This window comes from Pseudorca crassidens, chromosome 15, assembly GCF_039906515.1.
Source record: "Pseudorca crassidens isolate mPseCra1 chromosome 15, mPseCra1.hap1, whole genome shotgun sequence".
NCBI classification, from domain to species: domain Eukaryota; kingdom Metazoa; phylum Chordata; class Mammalia; order Artiodactyla; family Delphinidae; genus Pseudorca; species Pseudorca crassidens.
In genome coordinates, this window is record NC_090310.1 from 4,280,510 (window position 1) to 4,303,805 (window position 23,296).

A 23,296-nucleotide genomic window follows, 5' to 3' on the forward strand; every position below is an offset into this window, starting at 1 on the left:
GGTGGGGGAATCTCAGATGTAACCCGAAATGTCTCAGGACAGGGAAATGACCAGGGACCCTGGAGGCCATCACACAGCCCCCGCTTGAGGCCGCAGCTTTCCTTGATCCCTAACAGGAGTGAAGACAAATGGGCAATTGAGTCCCTGGTCCCGACGGCCCACCGTCGCAGCCCAGCAGCTCTTCACGGCCAGATGACTTGAAGACGTTTAAGTGGCTCACTAACTGGACGGCGCGGAGACTTCTGGGAAATAGAGTCCTGGCACTTGTTCCGCTCTCCGGTCGGGCTTTGGCAGGCGGACTTCCGGCGTCCTCCTGCGCAGGTGCGCCTCACGGTTTGTGCGTGTTGGCGCAACGCATCGTCGCCGCGCCGCCGTCGCTTCCTGTGTGTGCCGTGGTGTCCGCTGGTCGTGGTTCCCTCGACTTGGCCTGTTGTGGGCGAGCATTTCGGGGCCTGCGGGGCTGGGCGCCGTCCGGCCCGGCCGGCAGCCAGCGCGAGCGAGTTGTTCAGGGGAGGGTTCGCGCAGGCCGGGCGGAGGCTGGAAGTGGGACCCGCGAGCTCGAGCCGCGGAGCCTGCGGCCTGGGCCGGAGTGGCCGAGCGGCCGGCGGCGGTGCAGTGCCCGACCGTCTGCAGCGCGCGGCATAGCGAGTTTCCGGGAGAGCCGTGGGCCTGAAGGGAGTTTGTGCCGTAGGCCCAGAGCCGGCCCCTCGGTCCCAGTGGCTTCGGGAGGCGCAGCGGAGGGACCCGAGAGAGGAGCGCGCCGGAGGAGCAGCCCCCGGACCGGAGCCTCGGGAGCCCGGGGCCTGTCAGCTAGCGTCGACGGGGTAGGTGTTGCGTCTGCGTGCCTGCAGGCGGTTGTGGACCCTGCGGCCCTTGGAGAGCGGGGCTTCGGGTAGCCCGCCCCGGGCCCCGCCGGAGAGCGACCGGGAGGGTTTGAGCGCTTCCCCGAGGTGGATGGGCCGGGCTGGAGGGCAGGGCCGGCTGCTCCGGATGGGGCTCCCCTGGGACTTGTGAGCTCCGGGGGTCCTGGGGGAGCAGGGGCGGGACGTGCCGCGTCCATTCCTCGGTCCAACCGCGATCCTCCTCGTCTTCCTCCTCCTATCGCCGTCTCGGCATCTCGCACGTGTCTCTCAAAGCGCGTTAGCACATTGGTTGTTGAAGCTAAGTGTCCGCTGCCGCCCTGGGTTGTGCCCTGTGGAATCGCACAGTGTAGTTAGTGCTGGATGAGTCTGCAAGGCTTCTGTCCTGCTGCCTCGCTTGAGGAAGGAAGAGATTGGGCCTGAGGAGGGAGATGACTTGTCCTAGATCCTCACCGGGTGTGCACGTGGGGTCGCTAACAGGACTCCAAACTCCTAGGGCAGGTGTTCTGTCCACTTAAAGTCAGTTTTAATGAAAGAGCTTTTTGAGCGTCGCACTGAAGTTTGTAAAGTTTGTACAAATAATTGAAAGACTGAAACGCACCTGTGTCCCTTTATTCCGGGTATGCTGTGGATTTCCTGATCTAAGTTGTTAACAGACTTAGAGATAAACTATAAGCGTCTTTTAATTTCATATTTATTGACGGAGGTTTATTTTAATAGGACTCAATGTACACTCGGTGCTGAAAAAAAAGTATCCCCTCAGGTACCACAGCCACGTGGGAGTTACAGACCTGAGTGTGGTTGCTCCCTCCTCATTCTAACAGGCCCTTCTGAAGAGGAAATGGCGGGTCTCCCACAGGTGTCTCTTGTGGAGCGCGGGGCGGGTGCTCGTGCAACCCCGAGCCGCTTCAGTCGTAGCTTCACTGCCTGCGTTTTCCTTCTGCAGGTCCGCCTCCACTGTCACAGTCCTGCACGTTGTTCCAAGAGCAGCGGAAAATGAATCAGCCCCTGGTGAGTTTTGCTGTTTACTTATTTACCTGCTGCTGTTCTTTTGTGATAACACCTTGGGAGGCGAATAGTTCAAAACGTGAAATGGGAAAGTAGGAGTAGGGAAAAGATGTGGTTCGACAAAGCGTAGAGGAGCAGGTCAGTACCAAGTGTTTCTGGCAAGTTCCACGTGTAGATCCCACGATCCTCTTATAGACACAGTACAAGCCTCGTGTTCTTGACATCTGTGGCAAAACGCCATCCCTTGCTTGACTTACATTGTCCTGCCGAAGCACTTTTGTTCTCGGGCGTTAAAGGTTTCCTTGAGGATCCCGCTGTAGGCCGCTAGCCTTCCTGAGCCACAGCCCCTAACGTGTTGACATCGGTGCCTTCCTGTCCTTCCCGTAAGCCGAGATCATGCCTTCCAGGGAGCACTCAGGGCATAGAACTTTTCTGTTCAGTAGAACACCGTTGTCACATAGGTACATTGTTTTCAGTGCTCAATCCAGGGATGCAAAGAGGAGCATCTGGAAGCACAGCCTTGTCACCCTTCCAGTAAATTTCTCTCTTTGTCACTTACAATCTAACAGGGTCGCGTTACACACCATGTAGTGATGTCTGTGGCAAAGATTCCGTGTTTCCCACCTGAATTGTATCATGCAGCCTGCGGTCTTGGTTCTGCCCCTCCCCGGAACCTGATCCGGTTGAGGTGACCTGGCATCCAGCATACAAACCAGTGGCGATTTGCCAGTCGTCACCTCAGACCACTGTCGCCTTCCCATCTGCAGAGTCTGCTGTGTTGGTTTCTGTGACAGATCTCTCCTTGCTCTCTTCCTGACTGATTCTTTCTTCCCCCCCTTTGTGTGTTGTCTTTTCACTCTTGGTTCATGACTCTTCAACCTGTCTGACTTCGCCTTGTGGTGCTTTTCACTTCCAGCTCTGTCAGCTCTCCCAGCGGGACCAGATAGATGCCTCTGTCCAGCCACTTGCCAGCATCTCTGTGGAGTTTGTCCAAAGGGCACCTCAAATTGCTAGATCCAGTAGATCCAAGAATGATTACTTACAGCTCCCCCGCCCCTTGCCTTCTCTTTTTGTCCCTGGCGGCTCATCGTTGCATCGTCTAGCCTGTCACCCTACCCAGAAAAATGGGTTCATTCTAAAGTCCTTCACCAGCCTCTGTTACCACGTTGTAGTATTAGGCTTGTTAATGTAGTCTAAATGGTTTTTAGTCGTTCCCCCTCATCCCGTACTTGCTACCATTAAAATAGCTGATCTTTTCATTTCTGTAGTTCCGGAAACTTTTTTTCTGTGCTGCTACCTCTTTCCTCCAGCAGCTCAAGTGTATTGTGCATGCTGAGTATTTCTCCTAAAATATTAATCACAGCATTTTGTCTGCATATGGGAAGCACTTTAGAGGTTCCCTGGGTGACTGGACAAACGAGGTAGCCGTTCAATGGAGCCATTAACCATCGAGCCCAGCACTGGGGGGAGGTCGTACCTCGCTGATGATGCGTTTGGATGGATCTGTGGGGTAAAATCCTGATCGGAGACGCTTAGGAGAGAGGAGTGGGAGAACTGGGTTTGTTGTGTTTCTAACTTTTTCAGGACGTTTTGCTGTGACGGGGAAAAGAGAAATTGGACAGTAGCTGGAGTAGGAGCTGAGGTCCGGGGAGGATGTTGTGTTGTGTTGTGTTTTGACGGGAGAAATTAGAGTGGGAATGATCCAGTAGATGCGTGTGGGGGAGGGGAGAGCTTCTGCCCGGGGTGCTGGAGTGGGGAGGGGATGGCAGAGCTGGGTTGCAGGTGGGGAAGCCCTCCAATGGCTTCTCTGTTCTCAGGGAAGCAGCTCCTCAGCTGAGGGTGAGGGTGAAGTTGGGGGTTTGAGGAGAGAGCAGAGCTCTGGGGCCCAGCTCCATGGTGACCGTCAGCACACACAGTTCAGCCAGCTGGGAAGACTGTACTTGCCTTGTCTGCCTGAAGAGCCATCTCCTCTCTTACATGTGGGAGGAATTACTCTTTGGGGAGCCTATGTAATGACACGGGTGCTTCTCAGCTCAAAGCGAATTGAGTGCCAGTTCTGGCCACGGAGACTTTCTGCTCTGCTGGTGGAAGGGTCCCCAGACGACGTGTCCTGCTTCCCTGGCTCTTGGCCTCGGGGACCCTTCACGCCATCTAGTGTCGTGTCTTTTATCTTAGACATAAACTTCAGATGTCTTCAGGTTCTGCATGTGATCTTGAGCAATTCTCTGCTTCCAGGAGCTTCTGTTCTCCTCGGGAAAGGCACTTCACAGACGTAATTACGGGAGAGGACGGGAATCCTGCCCGTCGATACGTCGGGAACTCCAGAGTGCTGACACAGCAGAGCCTGCTTTTATTTACTTATCTATGTGTTTTAATTTTTGTTTCTTTACTTATTAATTTATTCACTTCTGGCTGCATTGGGTCTCTGTTGCTGCGCGCAGGCGTTTGTCTGTAGTTGCGGTGAGCGGGGGCTACTCTTTGTGGCGGTGCGCGGGCTTCTCATTGCGGTGGCTTCTCTTATTGCAGACCGTGGCTTCTAGGCATGCGGGCTTCAGTAGTTGTGGGCCGTGGGCTCAGTACTTGTAGCGTGCGGGCTGTAGAGCGCAGACTGAGTAGTTGTGACTCACGGGCTTAGTTGCTCCGCAGCATGTGGGATCTTCCCGGACCAGGGTTCGAACCCGTGTGCCCACCATTGGCAGGCGGATTCTTACCCACTGCGCCACCAGGGAAGCCCGAGAGCCTGGTTATAAATGCATCGTCAGAGCACGTGGCTCAGTGACTCGGGGAAGGGTGACGGGCCTCAAGTGACCAGGACTTGGGTAGCTGCAGAGGTTGGCGAGGCTCTCAGAGCAGCGTGAGGTGGACTGGATGAGGCTCCTGAGGTGCTGGTAAGGACCTCCTTCCTTAGGACGTGGGCCTCCCGTCAGGAACAGCGGGACGTGGATGCAGGCAGACCCTGAGGTTGACTGAAGAGCCTCCCCTCTGTGCTGGTTTTTGTTTCATCCTGTGGAGAAACTGAAACCTTGTAATCGGGACAGTGAGTCATCTGATCTAAAGATGTCATGTGTAGAGACCGTGGACGGCATGAAACACGGGGTGGGGTGCGGTGGGTCAAGTCAGGGGGACTCTGGGCTCCAGCGCGCTGCCCGACAGGAAGGGGCTAGGCCGCGGCGTGTTCCCGCTGGTCCTAGGCCCCGGTAAGCAGTATGGACGTTCCCTTGGGGTTTTTCTGAATCGTGAATGAGGTTGAGAGTATTTTCACATGCTTAGAAGCTGTTTCTTCTTTTTAATGGATAGACAGTTTTTAGAGCAGTTTTAGGGTTCCAGGAGAATCGAGCAGACAGCAGTTTCCTATGCCCGTCCCTCTGGGTTCCCTCCCTTGATAACCTCTCAGGCCTATGTGGCGCGTCATCGCAGTGATGGATCAGCATTGACCCCTGATTCTCCCGTGGAGTCTGTAGTTTATATTAAGGCTCCCTCTCTGTGTCCTACTGCCCAGGTTTGGACAAGTGTGATGACCTGCAGCCACCACTGCAGTGCTACCCAGAAGCACTTCACTGCCCGAAACATCCGTGCCGGTCACCTGTTCATCCCCCACAGTGTCCCCGAGCCCCCGACAGCTGCTGATCTTGTTACTGTCTGTGTATTTTTGCCCTTTCCAGAATGTCACGTAGTTGGAATCCTTCTGTCTGTGGTCTTTTCAGACTGGTGTATTTCTGTTTTTATATGAAGGGCCTGTCATGTGCATTGCCCGTCTTCTTGCCCCAATACTGTCTTGTTTTGTTTTGTTTCGTTCTGTTTTGTTTTCCTTGTCTTATTGGCTTTCAGAGTCGTGTTAAATGTTTCTAAATTTTTCCAGTTGGGGTCATGTTAGTAAACATTGTTTTCCAAAGTTCATTGTCTTTTTCCTGTATTTTCCAGCATTGCTATGTAATTCATTACTTTTTTTTTACTTTGAGAGGTTGAATACTATGCATTTCAAAAGTTTCTAGAAATCAGCACGTTTGTGTGGGTAAGAGTCCTAGTTGAAGAGCACCTTCCTTGGTCAGTACTGAGGTGCAGCTTCTTCGCGGGCGGAGGCGCGTGAGAGGGGAGGAATGCGTCGGTCTCGTGGTTCCCTTTCTGCTGGGTCTCAGTTCCCCTTTCTGGTTCTGGGCAGTGCATCAGCCACTCTCCTCGGACAGGCCAGGCAGGTAGGGTCCTCGCTTCCTGGCTGTGGAGGCTGTGTGTGTCTGGGAACACCTTTCTTTTTCCCTGACGAGCGAGAGGACCCTTTTGGTTGTGGAGCGGCGTCCTAGGACTGCGGCCCCTGGGCCCCCGCTGTTGTGTGTCATTTGGGCCCCAGCCATGCATGGGAGATCTCTGACACAGGGACGCAGCTGTTAAAGCCCTCTTGGGGTTTTGTCACGTACAATCCTCTGAGGAATACTCCTTTTCTCTAATGGAATTCCAGTGCTTAAGCTTTCTAGCCACTCATGAAAAGAATCTCAGAAAGGAAAGGAGACCCGTCCTCTCTGCCACCAAGCAGGGGAGTGAGCCGACACTGTGAACGTAACGCTGAGAAAGTGGCTTGTGGGAAATGTGTAACCAGTTCTGAGTTGTGGGATTACAAGGCTGTCTGTGTGGAATCTTACTGTACCAAGTGGTCTTTTAAGACACATACGTCGTGGGTTGTTCCCTTGTGTTTTGAAACTAACCTAAAACCCCTCAATATTTGCAGTTCTGATTGCTTTCTTAATTTGTTATCCAGGTTTCCTGACACCCATTTTTTTAAGTTTAAAGTGCAGTTTTCTCATCTTCCCTTTACATAAAAGTGAACGTGGGCAAGCCACTTAACCCATCACCAAATAGAAAATCATCTGGAACATTCACATGAATGCTGTTTTCAAGCAGCAACAGTGCATATATTTTTATGCCCGTTACCAGTGAAAACTACAATGTTTTCTTATTGTGCTGTTTTTTTCTCATCCGGCAAAATTACAAGCAATTAGAAAAGCCCCACAGATCACACATTTTGTGAAATTACAAATGCAGAACCGGAAAGGAGAATAAGGTGTGCGTGATTCTACTTACGCTTTAAAATGAGAGTAGTTCATGGTCTGATCCCTCACTCTCTTGCATTTGGTAATAACTTTCAGTGTGTGAACGTGTGGGCCCCCAGTCTTCATCCGGGCAGCCACAGGTGTGACCAGTGACGCCTGAATGGAATATGGGCAGAGCTTCTGGAAGACTTGCTGTCGATTTCTGAGACAGGCTTCTCGAGGCTGAGCCGAGGCAGTTCTGCACAGACGCTCGTCTGCCTTGGGCGGCAACCAGCTCTTCCCCCTGCCCCGCTCACCCCCTCATCCCCCACCCCCTGGTGTCCTGTCAGCAGGTGGGCACCCTCAGCCTTCCCAGGCCAGCAAAGCCTGGGTCCCGGACGTCTCTGCATCTGGAGCTGGGGGTCAGGTGACCTGGCATCTCAGGGGACCTTGCTAACAGGACCCATCCTGCCTCTTCGATTGTTACACGTAAAGAACTTTGATTTCCAGTCAATGTCAGGAGTTTGTTGCCATCTTAAACGGCCTCTGTGCTTGGCGTGGTCTTTTCCTTAACCTCCTCCACACCATTCCTTAGTTACCCTGCGGCACGTGGGATCTTAGTGTCCTGACCAGGGATTGAACCCAGGTCCCCTGTATTATAAGGGGGATTCTTTACCACTGGCCCACCGGGGAAGTCCCTACCCTTATGTTTTAACAGTTTGGGAGGTCTTCACAGAGATCCTGGATGGATTCACCTAACAGCACCAGGTAAACTTCGTGTCAAGAGTAGTGCACATCATTCCTCAAAAATTTTAAAGTAGAACTATAAAAGGATCCAGAAATTCCACTTCTGTGTATTTTTTTGGAAGAAAACAGAAACACTAGTTCAAAAAGGCACATGTACGCCTATGTTCATTGAGCATCATTTATAATAGCCAGTATATAGGAGCAACCTATGTGTCCATCCATAGATGAATGGATACAGAAGATGCGTCACATACACACACACACACACACACACACACACACACACACAATGGACTATTAGCCAGAAAAAAAAAAAAAAAGAAGAAGAATGAGGGGCTTCCCTGGGGGTGCAGTGGTTAAGAATCCACCTGCCAGTGCAGGGCAAATGGGTTCAAGCCCTGGTCCGGGAGGATTGCACATGCCACGGAGAAACTAAGCCCGTGTGCCACAACTATTGAGCCATGCTCTAGAGCCTGCGAACCACAACTACTGAGCCCGCGTACCACAGTGACTGAAGCCCGCTCACCTAGAGCCCATGCTCTGCAACAAGAGAAGCCCCCGCAATGAGAAGCCCACGTACCGCAAGGAAGAGAAGCCCCCGCTGGCCGCAACTAGAAAAGATGCCACCTGCAGCAACAGAGACCCAATGCAGCCAAAAGTAAAATAAATAAATTTTTAAAAATTAAAAAAAAAAGAATGAAATCTTGCCATTTGTGGCAACATGGATGGAGGCAGAGGGTGGTGTGCTAAGTGCAATAAGTCAGAGTGAGGAAGGCAAATACCGTATGATCTCATTTGTATGCGGCATATAAAAAACAAAGTAAATGAACTAATGTCACTATACAGAAACAGACTCATCGATACAGAGAACAAACAGGTGGTTGCCAGAAGAGGGTAGGTGGATGAGTGAAATAGGTGAGGGAGATTAAGAGGAACAGATAAGCAGTTACCAAATAAATGAGTCTTTGGAGTGCAATATACAGCATGGGCAATACAGTCAATAACATTATAACTTTGTACGGTGATGGATGGTAACTCGACCACAACTAGACTTAATCTTGGTGATCATTTTCTAATGTATAGAAATATTGATATTATGCACCTGGAACTAACATAGTGTTGTAGGTCAGTTGCACTTGAATGAAATTTTTTAATTCAGACGAAAAGAATAGTGTGCCTCGTTAACTATAGACGCTTAGTCATACAGCAGTTCTCTAGAACATATTCATCCTGTGTAACTGTAACTTTATACCCATTGAACAACTCCCCATTCTCTCCTCCCCCACCCCTGACAATTTATGTGTGACTCTTTTAGATACCTCATATAAGTGGAAACACACAGTTTTGTCCTTCTGTGACTGACTTATTTCACTTATCATAATGTCTTCTAGTTATATCCCCGTTGTCACAACTGGTAGGATTTCCTTCTAATAAGTCTGAATAATATCCTATGTATATACCCCATTTTCTTTATCCATTTCTGTGTTGGTGAAAATTTGCGTAGTTTTCCTATCTTGGCTCTGGTGAATAATTCTGTAATGAATATAGAGGTGCATGTATCTCTTCTAAATATTGATTTCCTTTTCTTTGAATATACAGGCTATAATTTATTATATTATATTACGTTATATTCTATTATAGTTATTGTGCTTCCCGGATCTTGTGTTTTTCACAAATTGAAGGTTTGCGGCAACTCTTTGTTGAGCAAGTCTGTTGGCACCGTATTTCCAACAGCAGTTGCTCACTTCTTGTCTGTGTGTCATATGTTAGTAATTCTCACACTATTTCAAACCCTCCATCAGCAAAAAGGTTACTACTCGCCGAAGGCTCAGATGATGGTTAACATTTTTTAGCAGTAAAGTATTTTTAATCTTTTTTTGTTTCGGCTGTGCTGCACAGCACAGCACGTGGGATCTCAGTTCCCCGACCAGGGATCAAAGCTGCGCCCCCTGTATTGGAAGGCGGATTCTTAACCACTGGACCACCAGGGAAGTCCCTAAAGTATTTTTTTTTTTAACATCTTTATTGGAGTATATTTGCTTTGCAGTGTTGTGTTAGTTTCTGCTGTATAACAGAGTGAATCAGCTGTATGTATACATATATCCCCATATCCCCTCCATCTTGTGTCTCCCTCCCACCCTCCCTAGCCCACCCCTCTAGGTGGTCACAAAGCACTGAGCTGATCTCCCTGTGCTATGCGGCTGCTTCCCACCAGCTATCTGTTTTACATTTGGTAGTGTATATATATGTCCATGCCACTGTCTCGCTTCGTCCCAGCTTACCCTTCCCCCACCGCCCCGTGTCCTCAGGTGCATTCTCTGCGTCTGCGTCTTTATTCCTGTCCTGCCACTAGGTTCATCAGAACCCCCTTTTTTTTTCTTTCGGTTCCATAAATGTGTGTTAGCAGACGGTATTTGTTTTTGTCTTTCTGACTGACTTCACTCTGTTTCACAGACTCTAGGTCCATCCACCTCACTACAGATAGTTCAATTTGGTTTCTTTTTATGGCTGAGTCATATTCCATGGTATATATGTGCCACATCTTCTTTATCCATTCATCTGTCAGTGGACACTTCAGTTGCTTCCATGTCCTGGCTATTGTAAATAGTGCTGCAGTGAACATTGTGGTACGTGTCTCTTTTTGAATTATGGTTTTCTCAGCATAGGTGCCCAGTAGTGAGATTGGAGGATCATATGTTAGTTCTATGTGTAGTTGGTTTTTTGTTTTGTATAAATTTATGTCGTTTTATTTATTCTTTATTTTCGGCTGCGTTGGGTCTTCGTTGCTGTGCGTGGGCTTTCTCTAGTTGCAGCGAGCAGGCGCTTCACTGTGCGGTGCGCAGACTCCTCTTACGGTGGCTTCTCTAGTTGCGGAGCGCTGGCTCTAGGCGTGCGGGCTTCAGTAGTTGTGGCACGCGGGCTCAGTGGGTGTGGCTCGCGGGCTCTAGAGCGCAGGCTCAGTAGTTGTGGCACACGGGCTTAGTTGCCCTGCGCATGTGGGATGTTCCCGGACCAGGGCTCGAACCCGTGTCCCATGCACTGGGAGGAGGATTCTTAACCACTGCGCCACCAGGGAAGCCCTATTTTTAGTTTTTGAAGGAACCTCCATACTGTCCTCCGTAGTGGCTGTATAAATGTACATTCCCAGCAGCGTGCAGGAGGATGGTTCCCTTTTCTCCACACCCCCTCCAGCAGTTATTGTTCGTAGATTTTTTGATGATGGCCATTCTGAGTGGTGTGAGGTGATACCTCACTGTAGTTTTGATTTGCCTTTCTCTAACGATTAGTGTCGTTGAGCATCCTTTCATGTGTTTGTTGGCAATCTTATATCTTCTTTGGAGAAATGTCCCTTTAGGTCTTGTGTCCATTTTTGGGTTGAGTTGTTTGTTTTTTTGATATTGAGCTGCGTGAGCCGCCTGTATATTTTGGAGATGAATCCTTTGTCAGTCGCTTCGTTTACAAATATTTTCTCCCACTCTGAGGGTTGTTTTTTTGTTGTTGTTTATGGTTTCCTTTCCTGTGGAAAAGCTTTTAAGTTTCATTCGGTCCCATTTGTTTATTTTTGTTTTTATTTCCATTTTTCTAAGAGGTGGGTCAAAAAGGATCTTGCTGTGATTTATGTCATAGAGTGTTCTGCCTATGTTTTCCTCTAAGAGTTTGATAGTGTCTGGCCTTTCATTTAGGTCTTTAATCCATTTTGAGTTTATTTTTGTGTTATGGTGTTAGGTAGTGTTCTCATTTCATTCTTTTACAGGTAGCTGTCCAGTTTTCCCAGCCCCACTTATTGAAGAGGCTGTCTCTTCTCCATTGTATATTCTTGCCTCCTTCATCAAAGATAAGGTGACCATATGTGCGTGGTTTATCTCTGGGCTTTCTATCCTGTTATACTGATCTATATTTCTCTTCCCTAAAGTATATTTCAATAAACGTATGTACATTGTTTTTTTAGACACAAGGCTATCGCACACTTAACAGGCTACAGTATAGTGTAAACATAAGTTTTTCATGCACGGGTACACCAAAGAATTCATGTGACTCGCTTTATGGCGGTATTCGCTTCATTGCAGTGTTCTGGAACCGAAGCTGCAGTGTCTCTGAGCTGGGCCCGTATACCCAGAAGTGGGATTGCTGGATCATATGGAAATTTTATTTAAAAGATTTTGAGAAAACTCCGTACTGTTTTCCACAGTGCCTGCACGATGTTACATTCTTGCCTACAATATGCAAGGGTTACGATTTCTCTACAACCTTGACAACTCTTATCTTTAAAAAAAAAAAAAAAATTGTGGGCATTCTAACAGATGTGAGGTAATATTATGATTTTGATTTGCATTTCCTGGATGATTAGTGACGTTGAGCACCTTTTCATGTACCTGGTGCTGTGTTAAGTCTTTCTAACACACACACACACACACACACACACACACACACACACGCGCGCAAAGGGATAGAAGGAATGTTTTGGAAGTGAAGAGTATCTTACCGTGATGGTGGTGGTGGTATCACAGGTGTGTGCATATGTCCAGACTCATCAAGTTATACAAATTAAACATGGGCTGGATTTTGTGTATCAATTACACGTAAATAAATCTGTAAAAGCCCAGCAACAAGTGGTGTGTTTCATGAGCCAGTGAAGCCCAGGTACGTCTTATCTCCTCTCCCAGGGGTGAACCCAAGCTGCCATTGAACTTGGAGCACTTTCTGTTTCTTTAGTTTCCCCTTGTATTACTTCTGTGTTTCTGCGTTGTTTTCAGATTACAGCTGAGTGGTTCCCCATTTGGAGCAGCAGGGATTCTGAGTTTGGCTCTGTCGTTTGAAGACTTTTGATGGCCTCTCCAAAGGGATTATGTTTCTACAGAACTAATCTCAATTAGGTGAGAGGTAACAGAGGATCTGGTTTGTTTGTCTTTTCTTAGTCTTTTCTGTTTGTCTACTTGGACAAGCTCAAATCAATTGAGAATCTCTTGCCCAATGGGAGGAGAACTGCTCTTTAACATCTAGACTGGTGAGTGTTTATTCCTGACTCATGTCTAAGACTTGAGAACTGAAGGTAGAAGTTCCATTCTCTATATGTCTGTGTGTCTGTAATTCAGGAGGTCTTTACCTCTGACAGTGTGAGTATGTAATGTTTTCCTACTTCTGGATCTATTAAAGTACATTGTAGAGTATCTTAAATTGAAGGCTTTCTGTCCTGATTGGCCTACAAAGATACAAATGTGCTTACAAAAATCATATATCCCTAAAATTCTCAGAGAGAAAGGAATGAGAACTTCTCATACGTTAAATGTGCTAGAAAAGTATTCTTGTAGAAATCAAGTCAGGGAATTCCCTGGCCGTCCAGTGGTAGGACTCGGTGCTTTCACTGCCAGGATCCGGGTTCCGTCCCTGGTCAGGGAACTAAGATCCAGCAAGCCTCTGTGTGCAGCCAAAAATCAACTCAGAAATTGAAAGACTTCAAGTTTACATAATTTAGGTAAATCTTTGACAAATGAAGCTAGTTTAATATTTTTGGTTTAATAAATATTTATTCCTATCTTAATTATCGGTATTAGGCATACATTTAAAAAAATCTACTTGGGAGTGTTCTTCCTAAATTTATATAGGTGTGCCCATCAAATAAGGTAACGTTACTTCTACTTAGTATTTAAGGCTGTGAAAAATGTAAATTTGTGTTTAACCGCATTTACTTATTATTCCGACAAACTTTCTTTCAACAGTAACTGTGTTTTGTACTGTGTTAGCTTGTCGATAAATTCCAAGATCTTTAGTTTACGTAAAGCCTTGAACTGATATTAAATTGTGTTACTTACTGGATAATCGTTGGATACCGAGGTCATTTCTAAGCAAGACAGAAACCCGAAACATTGATTACTAAGCATAATCTCAAGTTCTATGCTCTTGCTGCATATTTTTATTTGTTACCTAGAGGCTATGTCTGTGGATGTGTTAATGAATGTGTTTGTCTCTACCACTTGGAGAAGTCGTGTAAGGGATGTTTGTGGCTATGTAAAGTTGTGCTATGTGTGTTCATGAGCTCTCCTAGCCTAAAATGCTGATGTGTGATGGGCAGTTGTCAATTATTCGCTGCTAGTTTTCTTTGTGAAATGGAAGTAACTTTGGTTCAAAGTTATCATTAATATAATATGAATGAGACTTGACCAATAGTAATGTTATCAGCTGTAAGAGAACTGAGGTTCAGCTGCTCATCGCTCAGAAGTCAGTGTTCCAGAGACAAGAGTTGGTGGAAGAAGAAAGATGCTTTATTCAGGAAGCTGGCAACCTGGGAAGATGGTGGACTAGTGTCCCCAAAACCATCTCCCAGTTGCCAATTAGAGGGAAAAGGGGTTGATAGGGAAAAGACGGGAAGTCTCTGGGCTGTGCCGGTGGGGGCTACATGCAGAGTAGCACAGTCATCTCTGACCATCATCTTGAAATTGGTCATGCAGTGGTGTGGTTGGTGTCATGTTGATTGTTTCAGGCACAGTTAATCTTCAACTCCAGTGTTGGTTTGTTCCCATTTCCTTGAGGCCAGTTCCTGGAATTGTGTAAGCCATTGGTTCAGGTCTGCTCAAGGTGGAGCAGCTGACGTCATAGCTCCAGTCTGGTGATCATACAGTTAGCTTTCTCCTCTTGGAGTGGTTTTAGTATCTGAAAAACAAGTTAAGAGTGTGTCTCTGACACTGTTACTTATGTCCTTCGGGAGGAACCAGAGATTCTGTGAGTGCTGTTGTCCTAATCATTAACTGCTTGAACCTGTTCTTTTGTGACTCAGCGGAGGCCTGGGAGACTGCAGCTGTTTTACAAACAAGAGGCAGGGGACATGGAAGGGCCCTGCATGGTCCTGCTTGGTTCCAGCAGCCGAGAGGTACAACTTTGTATGCAAGATAATGAGATGTAGTTTTGTTTATTAACAGGAACAAAAATAGTTTGGTCCTAAAGTGAAATGACTGATTGTTCCAGCACCAGAAAGAGGATAGTGAAGGACACAACCTCAGTGAATATAGAAAGTTGCAGGAGATGGGTGGAAAGGGAATTTCATTTGTCTGAGCTGAAGGCGGCTCAGTTTTGATGTTTATTCCAGAGGTTTTCAGAAAAGAGCTTCTGGTTCTCTGAGTATCCAATGTTATATTGATGCAAAGCGGGAGTTTGGTTTTCTCTCTGTAAAATGATAACTGTTTCTAGTGGAGTGTTGGTCTCTTTAATAAGTGGTTGGAAAGTTGTTCTCTAAATCTGCCTAAACAGCAGAGCTTCTGAGTCTCACTGGAAGAGCTTTCTGCCCCTAGTTCTGAATTCATCCGGCCTTATTATGTTTTGAAAATAAATGCACAGGGACTTCCCTGGCGGTGCAGTGGTTAAGAATCCGCCTGCCAGTGCAGGGCACACGGGTTCGAGCCCTGGTCCAGGAAGATCCCACATGCTTTTAGAAACTAGAGCACGGAGAGAGTAAGGTCATACAAAATTTGAGACACTAAATATTGTCATAGTTTAAGCAGTGTGAAGATCGTTGAAAGAAATTATTTGTCATTCCTTCAAGCCATAAACATTTGATGAATACTTGCAAAAAATAGAAAATAAAGAAACCTCTAGAGGCCGCGAGCCACAACTACTGGAACCCACGTGCCTAGAACCCATGCTCCGCAACAAGAGAAGCCACCGTATTGAGAAGCTGATGTACCACAATGAAGAATCGTCCCCGATCACGCCAACTAGAGAAAGCCCACGTGCGACAACAAAGACCCAACGCAGACAAAAATAAATAAATAAATTGAAAAATGTATTAAAAATAAAAGAAAATAAATGCACAACAAAATTTCTGCATTTCTGAGAAAGTTAAGCTTCCTTAAAACTGTGTTCCTTTCGGTCTGGTTTTTTTTTTGTTTTTTTTTTAAGTGTACTGTCAAGAATTCCCTGGCATTTCAGGAGTTAGGACTCTGCGCTTCCACTAGTAGAGGCCTGTTTTTGATCCCTGGTCAGAGAAGTAAGATCCTGCAAGCTGCGTGGCGTGGCCAGAAAAACAGCAAAGACAAAATAATCATACTTTAGCCATTCAACACAGTCAGGGACCTTTAGTTCCTCCTCAAGGGCTATCGGGTAATATTCTGAGCCATGTCCTTGGAACTGCTTGGCAGAGACTGAAACCCCCAGCAGGTGGAAGAAGTTAACTGCATGCTGCCCACAAGCACGTAGACCCCAGACCAGTTGGAACCAGAAGGCTGATGATGTTGGGTCCCCGTGACCTCACCACCAACCAATCAGAAGCATGTCCGTGAGCTGATCACGCACCCTGTAACCCTCTCTTCAACATGTAGCCCCTTGCTCTTGTCCCTGTATAGTCCTCAAGCAAAACCTCAGGAGGGGAGAGTTGGTTCTTCGGGACGTGAGCCCACCATCTCCCCTGGACTGCCGGCTTCCTCAATAAAGCTATCTTTCCTTGTACCCAACACTTGTCTCTCAGTATTGGAGTCCTGAATGATGCAAGATGTGCCTCATCTTCTGTAGTTTTCTCTGCATGAAAAATAATTCAGGATTATTTTTCAGAGTTAAGAAATGTGGTTGGATAATCACAACACCATTAAACAACACCTCGTTGGACAGCAAAGAGGCGAAGCCGACTGGTAATGACCACACACATCATGACTGTGGGAAGACTTTCATCTTTATTGTATTTCCCAAAAGCTGCATTGCTCGGTGCTCTTTAATAATCTAAAATAACGTACAAACATGTTGAGACAAGTTAAAAAATTACGACTGAATTCCCACAATTCAATAATGAGAACTAAAAAAATAAAATTTATGCTTACAAGATGTGGGAGGAAATACCCACCTAGCTGTAAGTAGAATGGGAATATTATGTAATATATAAAATGTATATTATATAGTAGATAAAAATAAAAATCTCTCTTGAAAATGTGAGTAAAATTGTATATATGTGTAAATATACAACAGCTGTAATACTCATCAGAAAAGTTTGTAGGAACAAGGTGTTTCAAAATGAAGACTATTTCTAAATGAATATTTAAAATAAATATATAAATATAAAAATACAATAATTTTATAGGTGACATTTTCAAAATAAGCCTGTGAAAGTTAAGTCATCAGTCACGACCCTATGGCTCTCATTATATATTTTAAACTTTTTCTATCCTATTCTGAGCCCCTACACTCCACCTTCAAATGCTTCTAGACCGGGGCAAACAAGTGTATAAAAAATGGGACCTCCAATGGGACCTCAGGGGAGATTTGAATGAAATGATCTGAAAATTGGGGTGGTGACTTCCAAAAGGATGGCATCTGAGAAAACCCTGTTTTCTTATTGTCCTGCCACAGACTCCTAGAAGCATGCCCCGCTCCTAGGAGTATGATATGAAGACTCTTCTCAGCTTGTTCTAGAAGGTGCTGGGTTCTTCGCGATTATCTGCACAAGAGGCTTTCTCCTTTCCTTCCTCACAGCTGTCATCACTGTCTGGAGTGCCCTCGTGTTGAACATCCTCATCTCTCCTGGGCTCTGTGATCTGGAAGTAAGAGAAAGAGCGAGGATGTCAGATTGCAAAGTGGCAACTGTGCAGATATAAAGGTTTTCACATGCTTAGTCCATTCTAAGCAGAATTGAGACTCCTTTATGATTGCAGTTTTATCTCAAATTCTCCATTCTGAACCCCAGTCCTGAGCCATTCATTGTTTTCAAGTGTGATTCTTGGACTCTGGTGACCCTGACTCCAAAAACTACTGAATACACCTAAGGTCAGGCCCAGTAATCTGCTTTATAGCGAAGACCCCAGGTGATTCTGCGCAGGGAGCTGGCATTTGGAGAAATGCTGCTTTAGTCTCAACTCACCTTGGTCCTCTGGCACCACTTCAGTTCTGAACTTGGCACCACACTATAGACATGACTGACAAGTCAGCATCGTGGACCAGGAGACCTGATGCCGGATGCCTAACCCTGACGCTAACCCTGCATCCTAATGTCTATTTTGTTATTAATTTTTCATTTATTTACTTATTTCCTTTATTTTATTTTTGGCTGCATTGGGTCTTCATTGCTGCGCGCGGGCTCTCTCTAGTTGTGGTGAGCGAGGAGTACTCTCCGTTGCTTCTTATGACGTTGGCTTCTCTTGTTGCGGAGCATGGGCTCTAGGCTCACAGGCTGAGTAGTTGTGGCTTGCGGGCTCTAGATTGCAGGCTCAGTAGTTGTGGCTCGTGGGCTCTAGAGCTCAGGTGCAGTAGTTGTGGCGCACGGGCTTAGTTGCTCCGCGGCATGTGGGGTCTTCCCGGACCAGGGCTCGAACCCGTGTGCCCTGCCTTGGCAGGCGGATTCTTAACCACTCTGCCACCAGGGAAGTCCCTGGATCCTAATGTTGAAATAATACTCAGTCCTCAACTTGGTTAGTGTTACAGGCTGAATGTTTGTGTCCCCCAAAATTCTTATGTTGAAATCTTAAAATCTTAACCGCTAAGGTGCTGGTATTAGGAGGTGGGGTGTTTGGGAGGTTATTAGGTCATGGGGTAGAGCCCTCATGAATGAGATTATTGGCCTTGTAGAAGAGACTGTGGAGTGTTGTTTATGAGCCACGCGGTCCGTAGTAGGTAGGGCAGGTCGAATGGACTAAGACAGCTAGTTTGCAAGATTTAAACCAAGTGTTTGCTCAGTCCTCTGCCCACATCTAGAACTCTAATGTGTCAATTGTAATAAGCCATGCTGAAGATGGCATTCCTTAACCTTCACTCGTTGTGATAAACCCCCTTGACCGTCAGCTTGAGGGGGAAAAGGTGAATTGTCCAAGAGGAATCATTGGTCCGGAAGTGGCGAGTCAGGGGAAATAAAGAGTCCCAGGTCATCTGGCCATAAGCAATTTGAAAGTAAATTTGGATGAAAATAAAGCCAGTCCTAATTCATCTTCTCTTATTGAACGTGTGGGCTGTTGTATGTAATATCCTGTGTGTAGACCTTTACTTTGTTGTAGGTAAGTGCTAGAACCCACATCCCTGAGGGATGCAAGGCCAAAAATGAATGAAAAAGAGAAACTGGAAACACAGTATATGGAAGAAAATCACCATCTCGTCAAAGCTGTCATTTGGACCCAGTTGCTTTGGGTGAAATGACTTGAGTGAGACCCATGCGTCTGGGACAAACTGGTTTCCCCGAGGTCTGGCGCCCACGGGCCCCACGGTGCTGGTGTCTGTGTGTGGCTGTCAGTCCGTGGCTGGGCGCTGAGTCGGTGTGAGGCTGTGTGCCCGGCTGGCCCCCTTCACAGCGTGAGAGGTGATGTGGGTCCAGCAGTGGGATTCCTCCGATTTCCTCAGTAGACAACACGTCATTCCGCCCTCACCTTTGCGCACGCACGCAGACCTACCTTTGCGCAGGCCGATGACTTGAGGCCTGCGTGCTCCTGGGGCCCCTGGGGCAAGAGGGCGCGATCTCTTCCCCACACCCAGAGCTCTGGATCAAAAGCCTGGATCTGGAAAGAAAAACAGCCTCTGGCAATGAGGATGCCGCTGCCTCCCGTTGCCCGGCCTCCGGTTCTTTCTCGTCCATCCCCAAGTCCCAAACCGAGTTCCCCGTGATCCCCCCCTCCTCTGCGGCCCTCCCCCTCCCCGAGACCACCACAGCCCACCCACCTGCTCGCACTCTTCCCGAGTGACCCTCGTCTTCCAGCCCATGGAACGGATGAACTGGGAACGCAGTTTGTGGAACAAGGGACGCTGGGAGCGGTTCTTTCCATAGAGGAACGAAAAGATGGCCTGTTTGGGGGCCTGGTTGTCCTCTTCCATGTCGCTGGCCACATAGCTGGGGAAAGACATCAGGTCGCTGTCATCAGGACAGGAAGGGCCTCCGCTTGAGATCAGCTTCCCAGGAAAGAGGCAGGCTGAACATCCTCACACGACCCACCCAGCCCTGCCCGGTGTCACCGTCACCGTCACCGTCACCGAGAGCCGCCCATTCTTCAAGGAGGCACTGCCAGGCAGGACCTTCGGAAGGGTGCCTCTCACACCTTGAGGATGAGGACAAAATCCAAACCCCCTGTTCCCTTCAACTTGTTTTATGTGGACACACCTCTCTCCCTATGTTGTAGGTACAGGGACAGTTCCTGAGGGCAGGAGCTGATCTGATCTGTTTCTGCATTCATCCCTCTCCTACCAAATGACACATTTAGGGCTTGGTTCATATTGATGCATGAATTCAACAGCCTTTTGTGAATCTCTGTTCCCATCACCTCATATTCCGTGGCATGTACGGTGTACGTTATAAGGTTTCATTAGATGAGTGAATGAATGAATGAATGAACATTTAATCTCAGAGCCAAATGCAATACTGATTACCTCGAAGACTCACAGTAACGAACATTTGCAAAACGAAAAGAATTGTGCTGAGCGTTTTGGGAATGCATTGACATTTTGACAAGACCTGCCTTCCACATTGTGTCCAGTCTGATGGGACTGGGGAGGGGGAAGGGGGGACATCAGAAATGACTATAATGCAAAGCATCACAGTATAATACGATTTTAACTCCAGTGGCTCCGGGATGCAGTTAGGGAGATCAGGCATCGTGAAGGTTTTGGTGTTTGAACCCACTTTAAGGATAGGGTCATTTTCTTCAGATAAATGTGTGGGAAAGATACCTGGACAGAAAGCCCACTAGAAACTTAGAGGGCAGGGTATGTGGAAGGAACGGTGGAGCACAGGAGTAAAGCGTCAGGACGGTGTGCTGGAGACTGCAGAGAGAGTTGGATTCCAGCCCAGAGCCCTGGCCTTGATCTGGCACGGCATTAGCCGATGAAATTGTGCGAGGCGGCCAGACCTGTGTTTTGGGAGACATTCAGGCGAACAGAGCCGACTGGCCTGGGGGACTCGGGAGGAGCGCCAGTGGGGAGCAGTTTACGCCAGGTCCGCGCTATGCGACGAGGACCCCCGGCTGTGGCATTTGTCGTGGGAACGCAGAAACGGAAGATGACCACACGTGGTGCTGATGTGGGAAGGCCCGAGACTGGAAAACCAGACCGGAAACGCCTCAAGTCTGTTTACTCGGGGGCAGGACGGCGTCAGTTCTTTCTTCCTCTCCTCTTAGGAAGGTTTTGTGTTTTGCTTTGTGTCGTTCAGTGTTTCAATTGACATTAGGGTAGTTTGTTTTGACAACGAATGGTATAAAAAACATAACTTTGTTTGAAAAAGAAACCACTGTACCGTAATCCTGTCATTTTCACACCAGAGTAAACAGTACAAAGGGGTTTAAAAAAATAGATGAAAGGTCAGAGCCCCCCGTCTCTCTCCACCCTCCCAGGGTGTTGAATATTGATGGCGGGGATGGAGCAAGGTACTCACAGAGCTATGAAGAAATGGATTCTCTGGAATTGCCAGGAGAAGAGCCCGGCCCGGCTAAAATAAGCTATCACCATCGACAGGAGATACTGATGGAAAGAGGGAAAGAACGTAGGAGAGAGGTCACCTCCTGGAAGAGGAGAAAGAGTGGGAGGGAGAAGGGAGCAGGGGACGAGGAATGGGTGGTGCCACTTGGAGAGGAGACCCCCCGTGTTGGGTGAGCCTGATCATTTGGGGAAGGGGGGAGGACAGAAGGTCAGAGTTGGCGACGCTCCAAGGATGGGAGGCTGTGGGTTTGAGGATGTGGACTTAGGGCCACTGGCACTGGATTGTGTTTGTTGAACCGGAGCCAAGGCGAGTCCCCAGGAGCTGAGAGGAGAGGGGACTTCGGCAGCAGCCACCAAAGGGGCACACGTGGGGCTCAGATCCCAGAGGGGCCCTCGAGGCCCCTGGAGGGAAGTGTTGACAAGGCATCAGGTTGGGAGGGGAGTGGAAACGTGGGTGTAGAAAGCACCCCGTGCGCCCACCCAGGACAGGCGCTGGAGCTGGAATCCATCTCAGCGGGTGGTTTACCTTGTCAGATACTTCCAGCCTTTTGTCCCAGGCAAGGAATTTCTTAACGACGGGATCCTCTGTGAAAAGAGGGCAGATGTTGCCAGTGGGAACAGGGCTGTCATGGAAGCATTGCAGAGCCAAGAGGGAGAACCGCGCCCCCCCCCGGGGGAAATGCCAAGTTGTGGCCCAGGGTGAAGCTGACGGGAAGAGGGGATTGAAGACCATTCACTGTGGGAGGAAAGGGGGTGACTCCCGTTCTAGGGGGGCCGAGTGACAGGGAGTGATGCCCCTTCATCGTTACCGAGCATCCTGTTGAAGACCTCGTGGTGCTCAGGCAGCACTGAAGACACCCGCTGTCGCTTCAGCTTCATCTTGAGCCCAATCAGCCACTCCACGACCCAGGTGTCCTGGGCCTCAGCAGCCGGGTCGCCCTCCACCTCCGCTCTGAACGCCACTGACCTCTTCCTCTTACCGCCGGGGCGCTGAGGCGGGGAGGTACAACCGGCCCAGGGGGCTGACGAAGGAGAAGAGACTACAGTATGACGCCCTCATCTTGGGAATTCAGCCACTGGTGACCACCCAACCCCACCCCGACTCTGCCTCCCCCCTGAAGCACCCCCGTGCTTTCCAGTCTCACAGACCGCTGACCTTGCCCCAAGTCATCTTTCCATCTTTCTCTGTCCATATCTACCGATCCCTCCCCTGACTCCTTTTGTCATCTTTCCAGCTTCCTGTCCTCAAAGCTCTTTCTCATGGTAGATAATTTCTCCCACCAGGGGAAAAAAGAAAAAAAGAACCCTCCCCTTGTTTCCTCTCTTCCCTCCTCTCATCCTTGGATCTCGTCTCCTAACCTCTTTCTTGCTCCCCAGGTGTTCCGTGTCCCCAGCTCCTGTGCTCTCCTCCCTCAATCCCTGGCTTTCCAAATGTCTCCTTTCTTTCATAGGCACCCTTCGCAGGGGCTCTTTCCCGACCTCTGTACCCATTCCTCCTTACCGGTCAAGCCTCTGCAATTCCTTCTCGTGCCAGCTCCTTCACCTGACAGTCCTGGGATTTCTTCATAGACAGTCACCTCCAGGGGGTACCCTGAGGAGCTGGGCTGGCAGGTCTCGTCCTCAGCCTGGGAACTCGGTGGACGATTGTCCATGATGTCTCCCAAACTCTTCCCTTCCTCGAAGCCTAGACTCTGCTTTGTCCCAACTCTTGTTCTGGACTTGGGCTAAACACGAGTGGTCGTCCCTTCTCCAAGCTGCGGGGCAACTGGCAGTGGAGAGAAGCTCTGGCGAGATGCTATTGTCTACTACTGTTGCCGAGCACCACGGAGTCTGGTCCTTCCAATCAGGAAGGTCGGAAGCCTCTGATGTCATCATCCGTCATTCCAACCTGGCAAGCAGTTTGAAGGAAATCACAAGTAACTGTCAAACCTATGTGTGCACTTGTCTCAGAGATCAGGGGTAAATGGTATCTCCTGCCACTGACCCAACCTCTGCCCGTCCTCCAAAACCCCCTTCAAGGTGTCCAGACCCCGCTTTACCGCTTCCCAGCAGGTGCGCTGTCCTCTCCCTGCTGGACTCTCCCCCTCCCTCCCATTCCTTTTCCACGGGCTGGTGGGAGAGTGGGAAGAGGGACAAGGAGACTTAGGGGAAGCAGCAACGGTTCAGCCTTATAAGAGTGAGATAAGTATGTAAAAAAATATCCCAGGTACATTGACTCACTGGATTAAAAAGTTACGTTAAAACATGGAATTCTGCAAAGCTCTTCTGCTCAGTGTTTACTGGCACTATGTTCAGAAT

The 23,296-nt window shown here is 48.3% G+C and overlaps 1 protein-coding gene across 4 annotated transcripts in view; it reads left to right on the top strand.

The window, feature by feature from the left end:
* Window positions 1-195: 195 nt before the first annotated feature.
* ZNF12 (zinc finger protein 12) overlaps window positions 196-23,296 on the top strand; it is a 59,895-nt gene continuing 36,794 nt past the window's right edge. The window contains exons 1-3 of one of the 4 annotated variants that reach the window (XM_067705491.1): window positions 196-321; window positions 692-824; window positions 1,807-1,871. The gene's annotated coding sequence lies outside the window, so the exon portion shown is untranslated. Of the gene's footprint in view, window positions 322-360; window positions 825-1,806; window positions 1,872-23,296 lie in introns of those variants that run through there. The other 3 variants (XM_067705497.1, XM_067705498.1, XM_067705488.1) reach the window with 3 other exon arrangements.